The sequence below is a fragment of the Xenopus laevis genome, chromosome 4S, assembly GCF_017654675.1.
Source record: "Xenopus laevis strain J_2021 chromosome 4S, Xenopus_laevis_v10.1, whole genome shotgun sequence".
In the NCBI taxonomy this organism is placed as follows: Eukaryota; Metazoa; Chordata; class Amphibia; order Anura; family Pipidae; genus Xenopus; species Xenopus laevis.
The window spans coordinates 5,382,222-5,397,787 of NC_054378.1; the positions used below are offsets into that span (position 1 = coordinate 5,382,222).

General features: G+C 36.7%; 1 protein-coding gene across 2 annotated transcripts in view; it reads right to left on the reverse strand.

The window, feature by feature from the left end:
* LOC108715188 (leucine zipper protein 2-like) overlaps nt 1–15,566 on the reverse strand; it is a 204,469-nt gene that overhangs the window by 103,231 nt on the left and 85,672 nt on the right. The window lies entirely within an intron of this gene.

The following is a 15,566-nucleotide window of genomic DNA, read 5'->3' on the forward strand; positions in this document are numbered from 1 at the left end:
GACTGAGATTGCAATAAACCCCTAGGGGAACTGAATTTACATACGACTGAGGTTGAGTATCATGTTTTTAGGAGACTTTACAGCAGTATTTTAATACCAAGTTATAATAAAAGCTTTTTAATCTGGCAAGAAGTAAAACTAAAATGCTCAGACTTCATCAGGACTCCTTATTTACACTTGCTATCCTTAAAAAATGAATCTAATAAACATTTTATACTTTAGCATTAGTATGCAAGAGACATAGCACATTCAATACATAATTCAGTAATACTGTATTTCCCAGTACAGAGATAAAGAGAATATTGATATGCATGAAGAAATTGGTCAGGTAGCTTTATAGGCAAAAAAATAATAATAAAATGAATTCTGATTATCTTATTGACGAAGCTGACACCAACGATCAAACCTTTTTCAAATAATCCATACATAATGTATATTTGTTTTGATTTATAAATGTGTATTATATTTATATTATATTAATAATTTCACATAATTTCTCGAAAGGAAGAAAACAGAATTATAAAAAACGTGTAAAAAATAAATTACATGAGTTAAGATTAATAGTAAAGAAATCAGTGTTGGTGAAAGCAAGTTGCATCCAGGGTCGGACTGGAGTAATGAGACCCACTGGGACTGCCACATGAAGGCTCCTCCTGGCTGTCAACCAAGGGCCCCCTCTCGGCACTCTCTGTGCAAACGCCAGACACAACATTGATAGTTTTTTTAAGGGGGCGCCCAATCTGGGGGAACATAGCTGGGCCATCGGGGGCCCATGAAGGCCGGTGCCCACTGGGTTTTTTCCCGGTGTCCCACCGGCCCAGTCCAACACTGGTTGCATCATAGCATAAAACAAGAACAGCTAATAAAATCTGAAAGTATTATTAGAAATAAAAAAGGGAGGTAGTGATGGGCGAATTTGAGATGAATTTGCGCGATTCGCCACTAGCGAAAAAGCCCGCGAAAATTGGCTGGCAAAAATTCGCCGGCGTCAAAAAAAAAAAAAAAATATCGGAAAAACACGGACGTGGCATCAAAAACGGGGCCGTGTCGCTAATTTTTTGCCGTTTCGCGAATTTCACGGAAAATTCACAAATTTTTCGGCAAAGCGAAACGGCGCATATTCGCCCATCACTAAAGGGAGGCAATACAATCAATTTACATTTTGTTTTAACATATCTACAATGCAATATCACATCATTTTTAAAGTGTATTAAAAATGGCACAACTTGCTTGTGGTTGAAATGATTTTTTATTTTTCTACTGGGCAAAATTCTGCCTTTTTATGTTTTACGTCAAAAAAAAAAAAAAAAAAATTTCTCCGGCGCCGGAAAAAAACGGACGTGGCATCAAAAACGGGGCCGTGTCGCTAATTTTTTGCCGTGTCGCTAATTTTTTGCCGTTTCCCGAATTTCCCGGAAAATTCATTAATTTTTCGGCAAAGCGAAACAGCGCAAATTCGCCCATCACTAAAGGGAGGCAATACAATCAATTTACATTTTGTTTTAACATATCTACAATGCAATATCACATCATTTTTAAAGTGAATTAATGGCACAACTTGCTTGTGGTTGAAATGATTTTTTATTTTTCTACTGGGCAAAATTCTGCCTTTTTATGTTTTATTGCATATTTATGGCATATTTTGTTATATACTTTGTTTCCCAGATTTGGATGAGTCACTACTTTTGCATTCACCACTCGATACTAATATACACATGGTGCAACCTATTCACAGTACAAACTTCTTTATTTGTGAAATATCAAAAGCAGCACGACTAATGGTTATTAAATAGGTTTTCATTTTTATTTCTTTCATTTATAGTATGTGACTGTGAATGCAGTTCGTTTCCAATCAGTTGACCTGTGTCATGTATAGAACATAAGTGGCATTTGTATTCAGCTTGAAAACACCATATTTACTCAGAGGTGCTTAGCATTTTAATTCTACAATGTTTTTAAAGTACTAAAACAACAATACACACACGCAAATACACACACACTTAAAAATGTTGGGACAGAAAATCAGAACTCATGCAAATGAGGCTTTATAAACAAGCTAATTTGAAATTAGAAGCACACATTTGGTCAAATTACTCGGTATACAGAATAACGGTAAATCACATGCTCACCAGCAATATGCTGGGGCAGATTTACATACAGTATGGTCGAATATCGAGGGTTACTTAACCCTCGATATTCGACTGCCGAATGTAAATCCTTCGGCGTCGAAGGATTAATCACAAATAGTTCGATCGAACGCAGCAGCCTGCCAGAAAGCATTTCTCTCCAAAATTGCAGGCACAAGTCACATGACCAGGGGCAGCTGGGAAATTGACAAAATGTCTAGCCCCATGTCAGATTTCAAAATTGAATATAAAAAAATCTGTTTGCTCTTTTGAGAAATGGATTTCAGTACAGAATTCTACTGGAGCAGCACTATTAACTGATTCATTTTAGAAAAAATGTTTTTCCAATGACAGTATCCCTTTAAGTATTCATTTGGGGGTATAGTTTTCCTTTAATATTTTTCTTTTGGTCTACTGTTTTGTTTTTTATCTCTTTTTTCACACACATTATTCCTATACCCATCAATATTTATAGTAATGCGGCAATAAATAGCCTCTTTTCTCTGCTAAAGGCTAATAAATCATTGGGTAGTGCCTTTGCTATCTGAATTAAAGGTAAACTATTACATTTTCATTTATATTCACCCTCATCTTATTCTGCACAGATCTATTCTGAAATTTTAACGGATGAGAGTTAACTGTCATTTAACTACATTGTTGTGTTACTATAACCTAGAGATATACAGCTTTTCAATTTTTTCTTTTCTGTTTTGTTTTTCGGGTTCTGTTCCTGCACACATTATTCCTTTATCTATCACTATTATTCTATCATGGAAATTAGGAGTCTCCATTATTCCTCCTTCCTCTGCTAAAGGCTATTACATGATTGTGAAGAGTTTTCTCTATTTCAGTTCATGGATGATGGGTCAGTAAACAATTGCATTTTCTTTTCAATTCGCCCACATGATATTATATATAAATATATTCTGAAACTTTAAGGAGAAAAATGCAGCATTCATTGTCAACTTATCCAAAAAAGAAAGTCCTGCTGCTTATAATTATATTTATTAACACATTTTTAGTGCACCGAACTGACTGCTTTTCACAGAAGGAATACAAAGCTTTTGGAATCCCACAGGGTTCTTCTTCAAGAGTTTGAAAGTGTCATGTATTTTACAAAGTCTTCTGATGGCAATTTATGCTGAGAACACATTCCAAGATCCAATTATTATAATTGCATGTTGAAGACAATGAAAGCTCAATGGGAAATGCCGCTAGGGGACAAATTGTTTAACTTCACTGCACTGGAATGTCTTCTAACTGGTCATGTTTTATGTTTTTTATGACTAATCATTTTTCCACTGAAATTACTCTTCCTGAAGAGAGTTTATTGACTTGACTTTGACGTCAGGGATATGGCTGAAGGGAACCAGCTGTTCAAAGTATAACAATAACCATGAAAAGACTGGCAATAAAAAAAGGCAAAGACATGTTTATTTATATCTATCTAACAATATATTGCATTACTCACCTATAATTATACACTCTGGCAACATAGATTTCTGTATATCTTAGTAACACTGATATATAATACCCTGCAATTGTATGTGTATAATCTCAATATACCAATGGGATAATTCTTTGGTTTGAGCTTTATGACTAGTGATGGGCGAATAAATTCTCCAGTTGTAAATTCGCGGAGAATTTCTGCGTTTTGCCGCCGGCGAATACATTTGAGAAACTGGTACGAAAATTAGTCGACGTCAAAACATTTTGTACACGTGTCAAAACCATTGCACGTCAACATTGACTTTAACGCTGGTAGCAAAAATTATGCGAGGGGCAGAATTGACACCCTTTTTTCGCCGTTTCACGAATTTCACTTGAAATTATTGAATTTTTTGACAAATTCGCCCATCACTTTTTATGACTTCACCAAATACACCACAGACTGGAGGCTACCTTTAAAAAAAATGCTTCAAGAACAAAAAAAAACATTTTCTTCGGCATAGTTATAAAATTAACTGATTTTTACAAAACTCAACTCTTTAATGTCTCCCCAGTCTACACTCACTCGCTAAAACCGTTACATTTTGTTGTTTGTTTTTTTTTTAAAGACAGATTTGGGCAGTAACTGAGCTATGGGCCCCCAGTGTAATAATTACTGCAATATCTGTGTATTTCTATAAGAAATAAGACATCTGGTGCCACTCATTTTTATAAGGAGATTCCATATGGACACATTCTTTCTGCTCATTAATTAGCGAGGTTTCTGGGCTTATAATGAGAACTTACATTTGAGTTACCTTTATGTCTACAGGTTTAATATGTAGCTTTTGTTTTAATATTCAATATCGTTAAATATTATCATATCAGCCATCCATGCATCCATACAAGTATCAAGTTAGGTGGATATACAGGTGTGCATTCTCTTAAAAGGACCTCACCAGTAATTTTGCTCATGTTCAGTTTATTAAGGTTTGAAGACTTGTCATTACAGACAGTTCAGTAAGATGGAATAATTACTTTACTGCCCTGGTTGCAATATATTGACCAAAATGATTGCAAATATTATTGATATGCTTCTTTGCACACTGGTTAAATGTTGATAGGCCACCTATTTATACCATTAAAGGAGAAGGAACGGTTAAAACTAAGTAAGCTTTATTGGAAAGGTCTATATAAATACACCAGTAAATCAGCAAAGCAATTCTGCTCTAAGTCCTCTTTCAAGAGAAACACAGCATTTTTTTCCTTCTATTGTGTACTCCTGGGCTTCTGTATGAGACTTTCTTCTTTCAGCTTAGACCTCCAGGGCTAGGGCTTGAGCATGCTCAGTTTTCACTTCTCTCCCCCTACCTTCTCCCCTGCTGTAATCTGAGCCCAGAACTATGAGTGAGCAGGGAGAGACTCAGGCAGGAAATTAAGTCACACCAAGCTAATATGGCAGCTGCTTTCCTAAACAAAAAGAGAGCTTCTAGAGCTGTTTACTCAGGCATTATAAAGCATTCTACAGAATAAATCTGGCATTCTAGCTTGCAATGTTGTAGCTAAACTATTGCCAAAAAAAACTGCCTTGGTAGCTTTCCATCTTCTTTAAGTTGCTGGACTCGGTAAAATGATCTGGTATTCTGACTCCCCAATGTTAGGCTTATTTTACTATATATATATATATATATATATATACAGGTATTTTGTTTGTTTTGTAAGCTCCACTGTGTGGGATGCAATGCATGCTGTTTTACAATTTAAACTTACACAAAAAAATCTATAAGTAAGGCCACTGTGGGTAGGTACAGGGTCAGACTGGCCAAGACCCACTCATCGATCGGCTGCCTCCCCAGGGGCCCCGGAAGTTTGGAACTCAGTGGGCCTCCAAAAGTCAAACCTTTTTTACACCATGAGCCACATTCGAATGTAAAAATAGTTGGGGAGCAACACAAGCATGAAAAAAAGTTACTATGGGGTCCAAATAAGGGCTGTGATTGACTCTTGGTAGCCCCTATGTGGACTGGTAGCCTACAGGAGACTCTGTTTGGCAGTGCACCTGAGTTTATGCAACTAAACTTTCCTCCAAGCCTGGAATTCAAAAATAAGCACCTGCTTTGAGGCCACTGGGAGCAACACCCATGGGGTTGTTGAGCAACATGTTGCTCATGAGCCTCTGTTTGTGGATCACTGCTCTTAATGTATGAGCCAAAAAGAAAAGTGTCTTTGCTCCAGTAAAAAACTGATACTTTGTTTAGAGAAGAAAGAAAAGAAAGAATGAAGAATCATAGGCTAAACTACTGGTCTAGAACATTATCAGTTTAGCCTGAAAATCCCTTGATACTGAGGAAACTCATTGTCACAGAAACCTGTCCTTATGCTTTCATTCTTAATTGGAGTTATTGACAGTTATGAATCATAAGATCGTTGTGGGTTGAACTTTTGTATATTGTGTAAACCTTTCAAAGTCTGCTGTGATTGTTTAAAGTTTTTTTTTGTTTTACCATTTTGCCTCTGATTTATAGCTTCCTGCCCTGTTTGATCTATGTAAATAATACATTGAAATCATCTATGTATCGGATAAATACTTCACTGTTTGTTTAAAAATGCTTTGAGAATTACCAAATCTACTGTATATTGCGTCCAAGGATCGTACTGCCGCAATAGCCTGTTTCTTTGAAATAAAAGCAATATTTTTTGGCAATGTGAAAATAAAATTTGCCTCTGGCTTGTTCAATAAAGTACATTTTTGTTTCATTTGGTTTCCTGACAATTCTTTATATAAAAATGCAACGCAGGTATTGTAAAATTCACTTGCTATATTGAGAAATGAATATTTACCCTTCATGCATGAGCACCCAGGTTGTGATTATACTCAGGGTGTGCGGCTCATACCCACCATTTTATACCATTCTTATCTTATTACACATATTCATATACACAATGTACTTTATATTTAGATAGATATTTTTCTAAAATAAAAGTCTACATAGTGCAAGACATAAATAGTGATGGGCGAATTTGGGGTATTTAGCTTTGCCGAAAAATTAGCTGATTTCCCGCGAAATTCGAAAAACGGCAACAAATTTGAGAAATGGTGCCGGCGTCTCGTTTTTTGATGCTGGCTTCGTTTTTTTTGGACGCCGGCGCACATTCACCAGCAAAAATGCGCCGGTATCCATTTTTTTTACGCGAATTTTCGCTGTGGTTTCGCGGATTTATTTGCTGGCGAAAAAATTCACCGATCACTAGACATAAATAATAACTCTTAACGATAAAGCCCTTAAATACGTCGGCAATGTGCTGGATGGTATGTGGACATGAGGGCTCTCTCTCACATATCCTGTGGTACTGTGCAAAACTATCAGGATTCTGAAAAGATATTATGGCTATGATCACTAAGATCTTTCCCATTGAAGCTACTAATGCCCTTCTAGGCTTACCCCAATGTAGATATCCCTCACCCAGAGCAGAAACTCCTAAACTTTATCTATACGGCAGCCAGACGGTCAATCACCTCTAATTGGAAAGCACCCAACGCTCCAACAATAGGTGAGACTATTACTTGTATCCGAGACATGAAACTAATGGAAGAGATGACAGCTAAACATAAAGGGTCCATACCTCAACATGAGAAAATATGGTCAAAATGGGACTACTTTATATCTCAGAACATTCTACCTGGACAGGGTAAACAATGCCAGTTGAGATGACAACCTCCCCCTGTTACCTCTTTGATAATCCCATTTCTGCTTATATCATGTGATATGAATAATGCTAATATTACCTTTAGAAGCTTTTATTTACAGAACTGCAACCATGATTTTATGAACTTGTTCTTCTAGAAATGTTGGGATGCTTGACAATATAAATGTCAAAACCAAATAAGACTTTAAGATACAAAAAAAAACCCCACAATAATGCTCTTTACTTACCCTATTACTAATAATTTTTCAAGGTAGAACATGGTCACCAAAAGTGTTTCTCTGCATCATACTGAATGTAGATACACGATGTGAAATGTTCCATTAAATAATATCCAGAGTTGTTTCAGTAATGTCCGGTAGGATGATAAAACACACACAATGTTTTTCCCTAGAAATATGGCCATTTTTCTTTTCGAACAAACTCAGAAATGAAAACATACGATAAATAGTGAACTGATTTTACAATCAATAGTACTTCAAGGTCAATACAAAGATTTGGTCCAATAAAGGCAATCCCATTTCTCTGAATCATCAGTGGAAGTTGCCGTATTGGCAGTAATTATTAATCTTGTTTGTGTTTATAGTCCTATCAAATCCCTCCGTGCTGTATAGAGTAAGGGAATACAAAATGTTCAAGTCTTACAAATAATAACAGCTTTGTTACACTAACAATGTATTAAAGAAACAATGGGGAGGGCACTCTGCTTGCAAGAGCTTACAATCAAAAAAACAGGGAACATGACTCTTTGAGGCTTATTTATTAAAGGTCAACGTTTAGAGGTTTTGGAAACCACAGTTAGGGGGTTATGTATTAAGCTCTGAATTTTTCTGGTTGGACTTTTAAAGGGGAAAATACCATTTTTTTTTCAATAAGCTCCATAAATCTACTGCATATTTATGGTGTAGATTGGCTTTGATTTCTGATACTTCTATTTTTCTTCTACTCTTCTTACTACTTACTCTTCTACTACTCTTCTATGACTACTAATTAGTAGACTTCAAATTCTTTCTCACTTCATGGGAGGAGTTGGAGACATTTAGTATGTTTGTCTCACAGAGCAGGATCAATAAACACTTATCTTCAAGGTTAATATCTTACCCTGTGGTCTGGAACAGTATTTGATAGAGTGACACTGGTGGGTAAGATTAAAAAAGAACCAAACCCCAAACCTCTTCACCCCCTCCATTGTACTCTCCAATGGTACTCTCCAATGCCACCCCTCCAAGCTCTATGCCTGCAACATATATTCCTTTTAAATGGATCATGGATCTTAAGGGGACATGTGCACTTGAATCTATGTCCTAAATAAGCTTCTACTGCACATGAGCCTGTAAGATCAATATCGGCAACTGACAGAAGAGGATCAGAAGACAGAAGATGGGCCCTTTTAACTCTTCTGCAGGTCAAGCCTTTTTAATGGAATAGATGCAGGGAGGAAGCTTGGACGGGGCAGTGGCAGTAGAGAGGGACTAGGATTTTTTCTCCTCTAAAACTCAATGGAAGACAGAACAAATAAGCTATTTGTCTATTTTGGATGGATGCGCTCTATAAGTCACAACCAGGCATTTTTGCCTGTTTTTTTTTTATCTTTTACTTAGCCTAAGGTTATAATAAAGAGATTATAATATCATAAAAGACATTCTGAGTATTTGTTAAGACGACTTCCGGAAAACGTCCCTCCCCCATTATAGCACTACAAAGGGACATGCCATGACTTTCTTTGTTTCTTCAACTTGGTGACATATAAATACTAGTGCATTATGTATATGTAGATAATATAATCATACCATTATGAAATACATCTCACAAAGTAGGTTAAACATAAATACTGGTTTTGAGTTCACAGATAAATAATTGCATTTCTATTGTAAGCAGATTCTGTGTCTCCATCCCTTTGAGTAAAATTAACATGACATATAGCTCATGTATTTCATCTTAACAAGATGTTGCTCCCTGGCCTTTATTCTCCATAAATAGAATACCGGAAAATTAATAGGAATATCAAATAAACCGTATGTAATTAGCATTATATGAGAGTTATGCAATAAATGGCACTGTTTGCTCAGGAGCGGTGACCCATAGCAACCAATCAGCACTTATTCTACCTATTTCCCTTTCTATAATTGGTTTATAGTATGTTTAACACATGAAGATATCGGTACATAAATCCCACCTTACATTTATTTAACATTATTCTTCTACAGGTTTTTGGAATTAATATCTATGGACACTACTAGATCCTCCTGGAAGCACAGTTTAAAATGTATTAAGGATGAGATTTGGGGTGGAAACTTATTTTCTGACCAAGGTATTTTTGGGACCATTGTATAATGGACATACAGCAGTATTTTCCATATATCAACCTTGTCATCAACCAAGGGGAGCCTAGACCAAAGTAGCACCTAAATGTAGGGGAGATTGAAACACACTTCAGGTATGGGACCGGTTATCCAGAATGCTAGGGAACAGGGGTTTTCTGGATAACAAATCTTTCCATAATTAGGATCTACATACTTTAAGTCTACTAGAAAATCCTGTAAACATTAAGCTGGTTTTGCCTCCTATAAGGATTAATTATATCTTAGTTGGGATCAAGTACAAGTTACTTTCATATTATTACAGAGAAAAAGGTAATAATTTTCAAAAATCTGGATTATTTGAATAAAATGGCGTCTATAGGAGAAAGTCCTTCTGTAATTTGGAGCTTTCTGGATAACAGGTTTCCGGATAATGGCATACCTATACTATAATGCTTAACCAAACAGTTTGATGCTCATAATTATTATTTAAAGAAAAAATATTGTTTCAACAGAGATTAGGTGTTCTCAATCACAAATTTCCATCTGCCTCTTAATAATCTGGCTGCTTTATTATTGGAAACCCGCATGCAATTTCATGGGAAGTAGAAAAGAATATGAGCAAGATGTGCATTTCCTATTCGGCTATTGATAAACGTCATCTATAATCACTGCAGAACAGACCTTGAGGCCATAATCATTACAGAATAGACCTTTTGGGAGCTTGTGCCAAAGGTTTCCATATGATAAAAAATGCCTGGAGCTGTTTTGTGGAAATAGGAGAGATAAGCATAATCTTAAAGGACCTTAATCTTCAACATTTTATTAACCAAGAGGAAAAAATAAGCCGTGTGACCCTCATTCATACAGTATACTGAATATTTTTCTGTATAGATTTTTTTCTTAGCTAATGCTAAAACACTCAAGACACTAGAGTTCTTTAACCTAGAATATCCCTTTTAAATCCTAGCAGATATTTATTTGCATTTTTCCAGATTGAAAGGAGAATTATAAAAATATATAGTATAAACAGCTCATATGTAAAAACCCTGCTTCCTTCTAAAGGGCAACGTTTACTTAAATATATATTCCAGTTTGGTAAGATTCTTTAATATGCCACTGAATACGATATAAACTATCTTTCCAGGATCAACCAGGATTCTAACTCTGGGGTCTGTATTCCTGGGACTGTGCACTTTCCAGTTGAGCCATTGGAGACTCTTGTGGTTGCTCCAGACCAATCCTCCTATTTATGTATTCATTGTATTTTATGTCTGCTCCCTTGTCTCAAGCCACTTCATTACTCACATGTGTCCATCATTCCGTAATCAGGACCCTTTATAATCCTGTCCCTGACCTTTGTTCCTTGCTTTGTCATTTTGCTTCTTAGCCCTGATCTTGCCGTGCTGATTTTTGCTCCAACATTCCTGTTCCTGGATTCCTGTTCCTGAGAACCTCCCTTGTTCCCTGATTCCCAGCCTTGTTCCTGTCCCCTCCTAGCCTTTCTTATTGAATTACCCGGTAGTGACCTCTGGCCTGTTCTCGGACTGTTTGCCCGCTGCCTGACCCGACCTTGGCCTAATCACTGGACTCTGTTTATGTCTGCCAATTCCTTCTGGCACTGGCTTGTATATTTCTTTATATTTTCATTAAAAACCTGTTTAATTAATTTGAATCCTGTATTACTTCATCATGACTCTAAAACTCTGTTCCGTTAGTTAAAGGTTTACCCGGATTCTCCACCATACAGGCTCCCATCTGATTGTTTAAATTCAGTGTCCAATAGTTACATATCTGTTGCTTTAGTATTCATTTTGGGTGCATAGTTTACCTTTAAAGGAGAAGGAAAGGTTTGGTGCACTTGATGGTGCCAAATGTTAAGCACCCCCAAGTAATTGTAATGACTTACCTGAAACCCTGGGCCGGTGCTCCTATCAGCAGAGAACTGCACTGGCCTGTGGTTATACCAGTGAGCACCACGGAGTGATCTGCTTCTTCTTTCTTCAAATTTCCCGGGGGAAAAGTCATGCACAGCTGAACGAAATAACCGACTATTTAGCTAATGTTCGGTTTTTCATTCTACTGCGCATGCGCAACCACACGAAGGACGAGGATTGCTCCGTGGTGCTCATTGGTATAACCCTGGCCCGGTGCAGTTTTTTGCTAATAGGAGCACCAGCCCGGGGTTTCAGGTAATTCAATACAGTTCCTAAGTTCCTATTTGTTGCCCTTATTAGGCAAATACAACAAATTTATACTTTCCCTGATAATGCCATTTACAGTTTAACAGTTTACTCCATCTATGATACCCCCTGTCCTGTTACAGAATTTGTTCTCAAAAAATGTTACTCCCCCTTCCTTTCAGTTAAGATGGAAGGAATAACTGGCTTGTGGAAAAGGGAGGGGAGGAGCCTCTAGTCCTGCTGCCGTTCATCACCCCCTTCCACTTCCCTTCATTTGTGCAAATTTTCAGCATGGGCTGCAGAGTAGCGGATTGGTCCACAAGAAATCTTAAAAACGATTGTATCTCCTGTGAATCCCCAGTGCTTCTGAACGAACGCAGTGGTGCGGCACCTAATACAATCCAATTACCCAAATTAATGCAACTGTGCATATGCTTTGTCGCAAATCAGACAAATATTTTCTAGCATCTGTCTAGCGTCATTTCTGGTGTTTGTGTGTGAGTGACCTTGGCACAATATTTTTCCACCTCAACTGAACTGCTGCGATCGATGCAGGGCAATGAGGGAATCCTGGAGTTAATGCTTGATCTTGAGGTGTCAGTAGCTCCAGGCTTCACCTGCCTCAATAGTGCAGCGATGATCAATTCAGAAGGACGAAGCAGCACCAAGCCTTCTATATGGAAGTGCAAGGATCACATTTTAACATGAATAAAAGTGGCTTTACACACAGCTGACTGATTGTGGGAACTGCACTTGCATTTGCGGATGCGAAACTGCCCTGGGAATTAGGTGATCCAGACTGGGATGCTAACCAACCCCAGCTTTATAATAAAAACAGTATAAAGGATATTTTAAAACTGTTTATAAACCTTAAGTTAAATACTGTATGTTAACTAAACAATAAACACCTGTTTCAGAATGTTTCCCGTACCAAATGGATAAGCAACCTGCCATACCAGTTATTTTTTACAGCCTAATATGGGGGGCTAGATAGGCATTCAGCTCAAAAAAACATCATTATCATCATCTTCTGGGACCCTGTGCCTGAGGAGATATAGGGGATGTATCCCAACCCCTGTCAAGCATTATTACCTCCAAGATGTGACAATGGGATAAAAGGTTGGGTGATACCTTCTGCAAACTGTTGCAGCTCCTTTATGCATCCCATCTCCACCTTATCTCCACTACTCCTTCTTCCTTACTCTTGCCTACAGGACCCATGAGTCATTCTTGTCCTATCTGCAGTCCTTCCTATAAAATCAACCTAAAAATTCTCTAAAACGCCCTATCTTAACACAGTCAAACCTGCTCCATTCATATAGGTTCATCAATCACCAGTGATGGGTGAATAGATTAGGCAGGCGAAAATTTGCGGCAAATTTCTGCATTTCTGTTGAATAAATTTGCGGGACTGCCGCTAAATTCGCTAAATTTGCCGTCATCAAAAATTTTTGGATGTGAGCCAGAAAAGTCACCCACGTCAAGACCATTGGACGGCAACATTATTCGGACGCCCATTGAGTTTAACACCAGCATCAAAATTAATGTGAGCATCAGAATTGCGTTTTGCCAATTTTTCCGCCGTTTTCTGGTAAATTTTTTGGCAAAATGAAAAGGGACAAATTCGCCCCTTTACTATCAATCACCTACATAAAATTTTCTTCTGTCTGATCTAAACTAAAGCCAGAATTTAGTATAACCTGTCTTATATGACACCTGGGGCCAAGTAAACTTCTCTTTCTAAACCAACATACAGAACATAGCTGGACTTTACGTTTTGGAAATGGAGACAGATAAAAAGAATATTTCAACTTTTCTCCATTTGTTTAAACTGCTGTGTGCATAACCTTTTTCATAAATTCCCAATTTGATGCAAAGCACCCAAAGGTTTCACTAAAGCGTAGCTCACATTCAAAAATTGTTATTGACATAAAAAGAAAATAGATTCTTCTTCCCTGCGGGCTCAAAACAGAGGCATGCAGAAATATTTGCACGGGAAAAAAAGAAAATTCTTTCATGATTTGGGGGAAAAAAATTGAAAGGAACGTCGTAAGTTTATCAAACAGAAACCGGTAGAGAACATGGTGTGCTTATTAATGCCAGAGGAAAATATATTTTTATGCTTTCAGTAGTGGATAGCAACTTGTTAAAGTCACCCCTGCAGTGTTCTAACACTTTCCTTGTAAAGCGAGTCAGGCCACTCAGTGGTGTTTCCATAGCGCGATGTAAAGTATTGGTTAAGTCAACATCTGTGTTAAAGTTTATGTTCTAGCAGATTCTGTTTGTGTTCACTGTTTTTCTACCTATGCTCTTTTTGTTTGTCGTTATTCTTTTTTTGTCAGAAACACACATTGTTGTTTTTTTTTTTTTTTCCCTTTTCTTTCTCTCAACACTGAAAGAATTTCTTAAGACATTTGGACCCCCGTGGCTTCTTTTGAAGCTCTTGAGGCAATGCGTTCTGTAGAGAAATAAAACAACTGCACTACGGTAAGTTTATTCAATACAGATCAAGCAAAGTGTTGCTTTTTTTTTATTTTGCAGTGGCCTTCTTTAGTCATTGTCCCAGGGGTGGCCTTTTTCTCTTTTTCTCTGAACCTTTACAAGATTTTGTGTAGGAGTAGCATTTTCAAACATTTCTTTACATAAATATAGTTCTTAGAGAGGTATGATGGTTGGGTAGATTGTGTAGGAACGTTAATTAGTCAGTATCCATGGTAAAGTGTAGAGGATAATGGACCCTCTACTTTAAGTTATAAGAAAAATAAAAAGGACATTTTGGGTTGATTTATCAAAAACCTAATTTTTTCAGATTTTTTTTAAATAAAAAAAGTTCGTTCAAACTAGAATGCATGAAAAAATCTAATTGGGAAAAAACTTAACATTTGCATTGTTGTGCAAAAACCCAGAATTTTTCAATTCAAAAACTGAATTTTTATGTAAGAACCAGCATAAACACCCGAAAATATCACACATTTTGTGAGGGTTAAAACATCTTCAGATGGTTAAGCAGACATCTGCCATTGACTTTTACATTAATTCGGTAGGTTTTAGATGGAGTATTTTCAGATTCAGATTTGGAACAGATTTGGAACAAAAAAAATCTCGTCTTTTTTTTTTTACTGCAACTTTTTTCGGGTTTTTGTCATTAAAATGGACACCATGAAAAAATCACGTGTTAATAAATAACCCTCTTTAAATCATATTGGAGTACTTCATCACAATGATCAGAGAACTACAAACTGACTTGTTTAACTAACTAGTGCTTTCATTTGCCATTTGCAGTAGATTAGACATCAGTGTGCAAAAAAATACAGGTCAAGGTAGAAGTGGGACTTTCAGGAACAAAGACGTACAAGGGAAGAATGTGATAGTGGTAAGATGTTATTACCTGAAAAGTTGGTAGAGATCATTTAAATGATATATATTCATTTCTAAATTACAATTACATATTTATTACATATTTAATATTCAAATTTGAGTTTTTATGAAATAAAATAGATAAAAATTGAGCTTCAATTCCACCTCAGTATTTTTGAAATTTTTCCTCATTCTATTTATGGTAAAGCTTGATCACATTAATTTGAGGAGCAAAAAACTTGATAGCAATAAAAATTGCATTTTTCAACTTTTTACAAAGTTGACTATGGAATAGGATCCATTATCTGGCAACCGATAATTAAGCAAAGGCCACCTCTCATAGGCCATTAGACTGAAGACCAGGGAATAGTAACTATATAACAGCAAAATGAGACCCAGATTCAATTCAGTGAGAAAAAGTTATCTTACGGTTTATGAAATGAAAACTCATGGACAAAATTAAATTT